Genomic DNA, 7,517 nt, shown 5'->3' with positions numbered 1-7,517 from the left:
AGGGATTTGATTACACGGGAAGATGCTGGACATCTTGAGAGACTGGGGAGGAATCTTACATTCTCTCCCACTTGAAAAACGCGAGATGTCCTCATCTCGCAAACTAGGGATAATCCCACAACAGATCGGCTTCATTCTCCCAGGTGGCATCTTCAAAAGGATAGAACTTCCATTTTACTAATAATTCTCTGAGAATTCTGTTCCTGAGAATCTTTTCTCGAACATCGAGAATTTCTTCAGGTTGGAGTTCCATCTGTCGTTGGGTTGAAGAGGTTAGGATTTCACCATCATGTTGGGTTTGGCACATATTTCTTTAGAAGGCTTACATGAAATACATTATGAATTTTGAGATGAGGAGGCAGAAGAAGCTCGTAAGCTAAGTCACCTACTTTCTTTGTAATCAGATATGGCCCACAATATCTGGGTGATAACTTCTTGTACTTCCCAAGAGATAAGGAACTTCTTTTGGGCCGTACTCGAATGAAGACCATATCTGCTTCTTTGAATTCTCTATCTGTCCTCTTCTTATCTGCATATTGCTTCTGTCTATCTTGGGCAGCTTTAATATCTTTACGAATTGACTGCATCTGTTGCTCCATATCGTCAAGCATCTGTTTGGACATCTCGACCTTAATCAATGGGTCAGACCAAGTTAATGGAGTTAAGCAATCTTGTCCATACAGAGCTTTAAAAGGGCTCATCCCGATACTTCGATGATAAGAAGCATTGTAGGCGAACTCGACTAGATGCAGATAGCTTAGCCACTTCTTGGGTTCCCTGCCCACAGCATGTCCAAAGTATATCTTCAATTACTTGGTTTACCCTTTCAGTTTGACCATCGGTCTCAGGGTGATAAGCTATGCTGAGATCCAAGAAAGTTCCCACTGCCTCGAAAAATGCAGTCCAAAACCTTGAAGTAAATTTGGGATCTCGGTCACTTACTATTCTCCTCGGTAGGCCATGCAATCTGAAGATTTCTTTGAGGAACACTCTGGCCACATCCACTGCAGTGTAGGTTTCTTTTACTGGAATCAGATGGGCAACTTTGGTTAGTCTGTCGACTACCACGAAGATGGAGTTGTAACCTGATTGTATTGAAGGTAATCCAATAATGAAGTCCATACTGATACATTCCCACTTCATCTGGGGGATGTCCAATGGATGTAACTTCCCAAGCATTTTTACTCTCTCAGCTTTGACTTTCTGGCATGTCAGACATTGACGTACATGATTCAGCACATCCTTTTTCAAACCAGGCCAAAAGAAACTTTTCTTTACGGACATGTAGGTCTTGATGAAACCTGGATGTCCTGCAATAAGGCTGTCATGGGCTTCATTCAAAATTTGGTCCTTGGTTCCCTCATCATTGGGAATGCATAACCTGTGGTTATAATACATAATGCCATCATTCAGGCTGTACCCTTGAACTCTGTTCAACTCCTGCGGAGTTTTGCTTTCCTGCATAAGTAGGGTAGCAATAGGGCCAAAGAATCTATCCTCCATGATCTTCTCACTTGCTTGAATAATTAAAGGATTTGATATTACAATAATTGCAAGCAAGGAGGTTTTTCTGCTAAGAGCATCTGCTACCACATTCTCTTTGCCTGGGCGGTACTTGATTTCAAAATCAAGTTCCTGCAAGGTCTGCATCCACCTTCTTTGGTGCATGTTGAGGTCCTTCTGAGTAAAGATCCACTTTAAGCTATGATGATCTGTCATCAAAGTAAATCTTTTACCCAGTAGGTAATGTCTCCACAACTTTAAGGCATAGACTACTGAAAGCAATTCCAAGTCATGGACAGCATAATTCCTCTCATATGTTCTGAGCTTTCGGGATTCATAGGCCACTGCATGACCTTCCTGTATGAGTGCACCTCCCAGGGCAAAACCACTTGCATCAGTTACTACCTCAAAGGGTAGAGAGAAATCTGGCAGTTTCAGAACGGGACTGGTTACCAAGGCGGTCTTCAGCTTATCAAAAGCACTTTGGCACTTGGCAGACCATTGAAATGGGATATTCTTTTTGAGAAGGTTAGTCAGGGGGGAAGCTATGAGAGCATACTTTGGTATAAAAATTCTATACCAACCAGTCAATCCCAAGAATCCTCTGACTTCTTTCACTGTCTTTGGTTCAGGCCAATCTATGACAGCTTGGATTTTTGCAGAATCTAGAGAAATTCCATCTTTGGATACCAGAAAGCCCAAGTATTCAACGTGGTTGGTAGAGAAAGTGCATTTGCTCTTTTTGGCAAAGAGTTGATGCTTCCTTAGAATCTCAAGAACTTTTCGGACATGAGTCTCATGGTCGGCTGCATTTCTTGAGTAAATCAGAATGTCATCAAAGAAAACTAGAACAAAGTCATCCAAGTATTCTCTGAGGATGTCCTGCATTAGGCGATTGAATGTAGCTGGGGCATTAGTTAATCTGAACGGCATGACAGTAAATTCATAATGCCCATAGCGAGTATTGATGGCTGTTTTTGGTATATTTGGATCATTGATCCTGATCTGGTAATACCCGAATTTGAGATCTATTTTTGTGAAGATCTGGGCTCCATTTAGCCTGTCCAAAAGCTCATCAATCCTTGGGATAGGATACTTACTATTAGTAGCTGATTTAGACCTCTGTAGTCCACACAGAGTCTAAGCGTTCCATCTTTCTTTTTCTGAAAGAGAACTGGCACACCCCAAGGTGAAACACTGGGTCTTACAAACCCTTGTTTTAACAGCTGCCTAAGCTGTTCCTTGAGTTTGATGGCTTCAGGAACTGGCATTTTGTAAGAGCGTAAGGCTACTGGTTGAGCTCCGGGGGTCAATTCAATCACATGATCTATTTTCCGAATTGGAGGCATTTCAGTTAGCTCTGCGGGAATAGATCATCAAATTCACTTAACCATTCTGGTTCTTTAGCTTTAAGCTTTGAGTCTACTGGGTTCATTATGACAACATAAATTTGCTGCTTCTTCCTAAGTCCTTTCAGTAACCTGGAAGCTTTTACTAACTGAAGGTCTGGGGATCCGGAAACTCCAGTTCCATGGACTTTGTTCCCGTGAAGGTCATGGAAGGAAATGGTTCCATTATGACAGTGTATGTCAGCTTGATATTTGTGGAGCCAATCCATTCCAAGGATTCTGTCAAAAACTCCTAGAGGTAAGACTTTGAACTGACAGTCGGTTACATTACCATCTAGATTGAACTGGATAAGATCTATCTCATGGTGAGTGAAAAGAGTCTTCCCAACCACTGGCCAATTCAACTTGCATAGGTTTCCCTGATTTCTGTTCTAAGACTAGCTTACACAAGCATCCAGGGGAAATGAATGAATGAGAACTGCCTAAATCAATCAAAAGCTTAAAAGGCTTACCCTGATACTCTGCTGGAGTATGGATGACGGAGAACTACTGGTTAGGCCCTTGATTTTCAATTGCAGCATAGATCTACCCTTTTTCCTCTTCTACTACATCTGAAATTTTGACTGCTCTGGCTGCTGCAGTCTGAGGTAGAACTCTTTCTCTTTTGTTGTTCCAATTCTGGGAAGGAGTTCTGAGATTACTCTAGATAGAGGCAGATGGCTGGGTTGGAATTCTTCTGGGGTTTCCCTGGCTTGGGTGAGACGGACTGTGAGATCCCTGTTCCCCACCGATCAACGGATTCGGGGTACTAGCAGCGGAAGTAGCACATCATGCGTGGGTAGGGGTCTCACACTCGGGGCCTCGCCCACGGATATCCGGACAAGAGACTAATCCGTCGGTTTGTCCAAAACCGAAACTGGAAAAACTTCCTTTACTCGGAAAGCATGGGCGATTCCACCAGGATAACTCTTTACTCTAACGTAGTCAAGATCATTACGGATCAACTGATCTGACTGCACCTTTAACGGTACTTGGTCAATTCAAGGTAGAAACTTGCACTTGGATCATTGGGATCAACGCTTTTTTCCCCACCAAGAGGCACAGCCGTTGATTCCTATCCATAGAACAATTTCTATCCGGGATTTACTTTATCTATCGTAAAAACAAAGTTGAGTCTCGATTTATGGATCCATCAGTCCAGCCTAACCCCATCCGATCCCATGGGTTAGCCAACCGCCCAACCACTGTAGTGATGGGATCCAATTTGGAATTTGGTTAGGTTTTGTCCCGGGTACCAAGGAAAAGAGTTCCAAGGCCCCCTAGCCGGAATTTCATGCAAACATAAAACTAGCCACACCACTTACACACCCAATATGAAAAATGCCTTTTTCTTAGCATGAGCTAACTTTAAAACAATCCTTTAATGAAACCATAGTACCACTGATCACAATCTCCCAATTTATCCAGTTGATTCATAATTTCCCATCATTCCTTCATCAGAGTATCTATGGCATCATTGGCAACTAGAACGCTCACCACCTGTCCACACAGAGGCCGTTTCCATAGTTCCTAGCCCATAATACTCGGCAATATAATCACTTATCAAGATGGACTCTCGTTGAAGATCAGCAAGATCAACCAACAGATCCATATAAAAGAGCCATGGACTCATCCGTTGAGGACCAGCAAGGTCAGTCAACCAGATCCATGCCCGGTTTCACAAAACAACTCTTACTCCTTGTTCCAATATCTTCCTCGACGCACGCGTGGGTATCCTAGGCGACCCAGAGCCCGAGCACCGTATGGTTAGCACCCTCTAGGATCCTTCGCAGGTGACCTAGCGCTTCACTCATAGGCCGCTTCCTTGGTCCCTCATCCACCGTACCGGAAGCTCACCATTTTAATCGAACCGAGGCTGGTCAAGACCTCGGTCGACCTTGCTACGCGAGACGTCCTCCATTGACTCTCCGTCAGCAGTTGCAACTTTATCAGTTAGGTCTCCACGACCTTAATCACAAGACTGTCAAAATGCTTCCCCAGCATTCTTGACATAAAACAGCCATTTACAAACAGCATTTACAAACAGTTTACAAATACATTTTCTATATTAACTCTCATTTTTCCACATTATCCCTCATTAATCCACATTACTTATTCCACATTCCATGTATATGTGTACTCATCCAATCACCTCCTTTTCCATCTCTTCACTTCAGATTCCTTCACATCACATATCATATATTCACATCCATATCCACATCCATACATCCACATCCACATTCACATCCATACATCCACATCTACATGCTTATCTCCATTTTCACATCCTCATTTATACATCCACATCCCATATCCACATTCATACATACACATCCATATATCCACATCTACATCCACATACATACATACATCCACATCCACATTCCACATTCACATCTATACATCCACATCTACATTCACATTCACATACATCCACATCCACATTCCCATACATCCACATCTATACATCCACATTCCACATTCACATCTACATTCACATTCACATACATGCATCCACATCTACATGCTTACCTCCATTTTCACATCCTCATTTATACATCCACATCCCATATCCACATTCATACATACACATCCATACATCCACATCTACATCCACATACATACATACATCCACATCCACATTCCACATTCACATCTATACATCCACATCTACATTCACATTCACATACATCCACATCCACATTCCCATACATCCACATCTATACATCCACATTCCACATTCACATCTACATCCACATCTACATCCACATTTACATCTATGCATATACATCTTCATGCATATATCCATTTTCATGTTCATACATCCACACTCCCATCTCCATATCCACACATCCACATACATACATCCATTTTCACATTCCCATTTATATAACCCCATATACTTTCACATCTAATCTTTTACATCACATCCATTCTTGCCCTATCACAACCCATATACATCTTATCCTATCACATACACTTCTTACCTCATCCCCCCATACACATCTTAATTCATCTTATCACATCCTAACTTATTTCATAAGCATCTTATCACCTCTTATCACACCTCTTATCACATCCTATCACTTTTCATACGCATCTTATCAATTCTTATCACATCTCATACACCTCTTATCACATCTTATCACATTTCATATCTTTTTTTTTTTTTTATAAAGAGAATTCTTTTATTTGATATAAGATTTCTCTACACATTTATTTATACATAAATTCCATTTAAGGAGACTAACACTTTCGAAATTAAAATCAATCTTTTATGCATCTTCTTATGCATGATTTCAATTTGGTAGGGAATTATACTTTTAGAATAAAAGAATTTCTCTTATGCATCTAAGTTAAGCATAAAATCCATTTATGAGGAAAATCATACTTTTAGTATAAAAAGAATATCTTTTATGCATACCTATATGCATGAAATCCAATATGATAAAAGTAACACTTTTGATATAAATTTTTTTCCTTTATGCATACTTCTATGCATGAAAATTAAAAATGATAAAAGTAACACTTTTGATATAAAAATTTTCCTTTATGCATACTTCTATGCATGAAAATTAAAAATGATAAAAGTAACACTTTTGATATAAAAATTTTCTTTTATGCATACTTTTATGTATGAAATAAAAATGATAAAAGTAACACTTTTGATATAGAAATTTATCCATTATGCATACTTCTATGCATGAAAATAAAAATGGTAAAAATAACACTTTTGATATAAAAATTTATCCTTTATGCATAATATTAAAATTCAATTTCTCCATGATTATAATGAAATTCTTTCAATTAATCTAGGATGATGATTCCTAGAATATGGTAGGAAGTCCTCTTTTTATGCTTTGAATGAAAATTTTTTTATGCATAATTTTTATAAAAATTTTGCCATAGCTCCGCTGCTATGACTGATAAATCTTAATTTTTCTAAGGGATAAAGCTTATCATTAAGGAAATAATTAAAATGATTCTCTAATTGGATCCTTAATCCATAATGGATTGAATCATCAATATACATAAACTAAAAGCATAAGAAAAAGCCATTAATTTGGCCTCAAGCATAGCTTTATCTTGGGTTAAGGAAAAGCTTTATGAAAAGCTTGATTAGGATTGAGAATGGGTCATGAGTATGACCATTTCTTGAGTGAGAGAGAGAATTTACATAAGAATCATTAGAATTTAAACATAAATGAAAATTAACTTCAATAGCATTTATTAAATTATGTAACTCTTCACTACTATTCAAACTTCAATAGCATTTAAAAAAAACCATACCAATTAAACTTCTCAAGCTTGAGAGGGGTTGAGAAGAGAGAAACATTGAGAAATTATAGAAAGATGAATATTCACTAATTACCTTACAACTTGCTTGATTCTTTGTTCACGGTAGAGGCCCCCAACCAATCAATTGGTTAAGTATGTTGATGGAGCCACTAATGGGGATTGAAGAAAGAGGGAAGCTCCAAAAACTAGTGAATTATTAAATGAATTCACAGTTCTTGGCTTAGGTGGAGTAGAGTAACGATGCATAAACACTATATATTTTTCAACAAGGGTGAGGCTTCTATTTATAGGAAAAATTGAGCTCCTAACCAAACAAACTGATTCTAG

Source organism: Cibotium barometz, chromosome 56, assembly GCF_041138505.1.
Source record: "Cibotium barometz isolate CiBa-2024 chromosome 56, ASM4113850v1, whole genome shotgun sequence".
Lineage (NCBI taxonomy): Eukaryota > Viridiplantae > Streptophyta > Polypodiopsida > Cyatheales > Cibotiaceae > Cibotium > Cibotium barometz.
Note: the sequence above shows the minus strand (reverse complement) of the source record.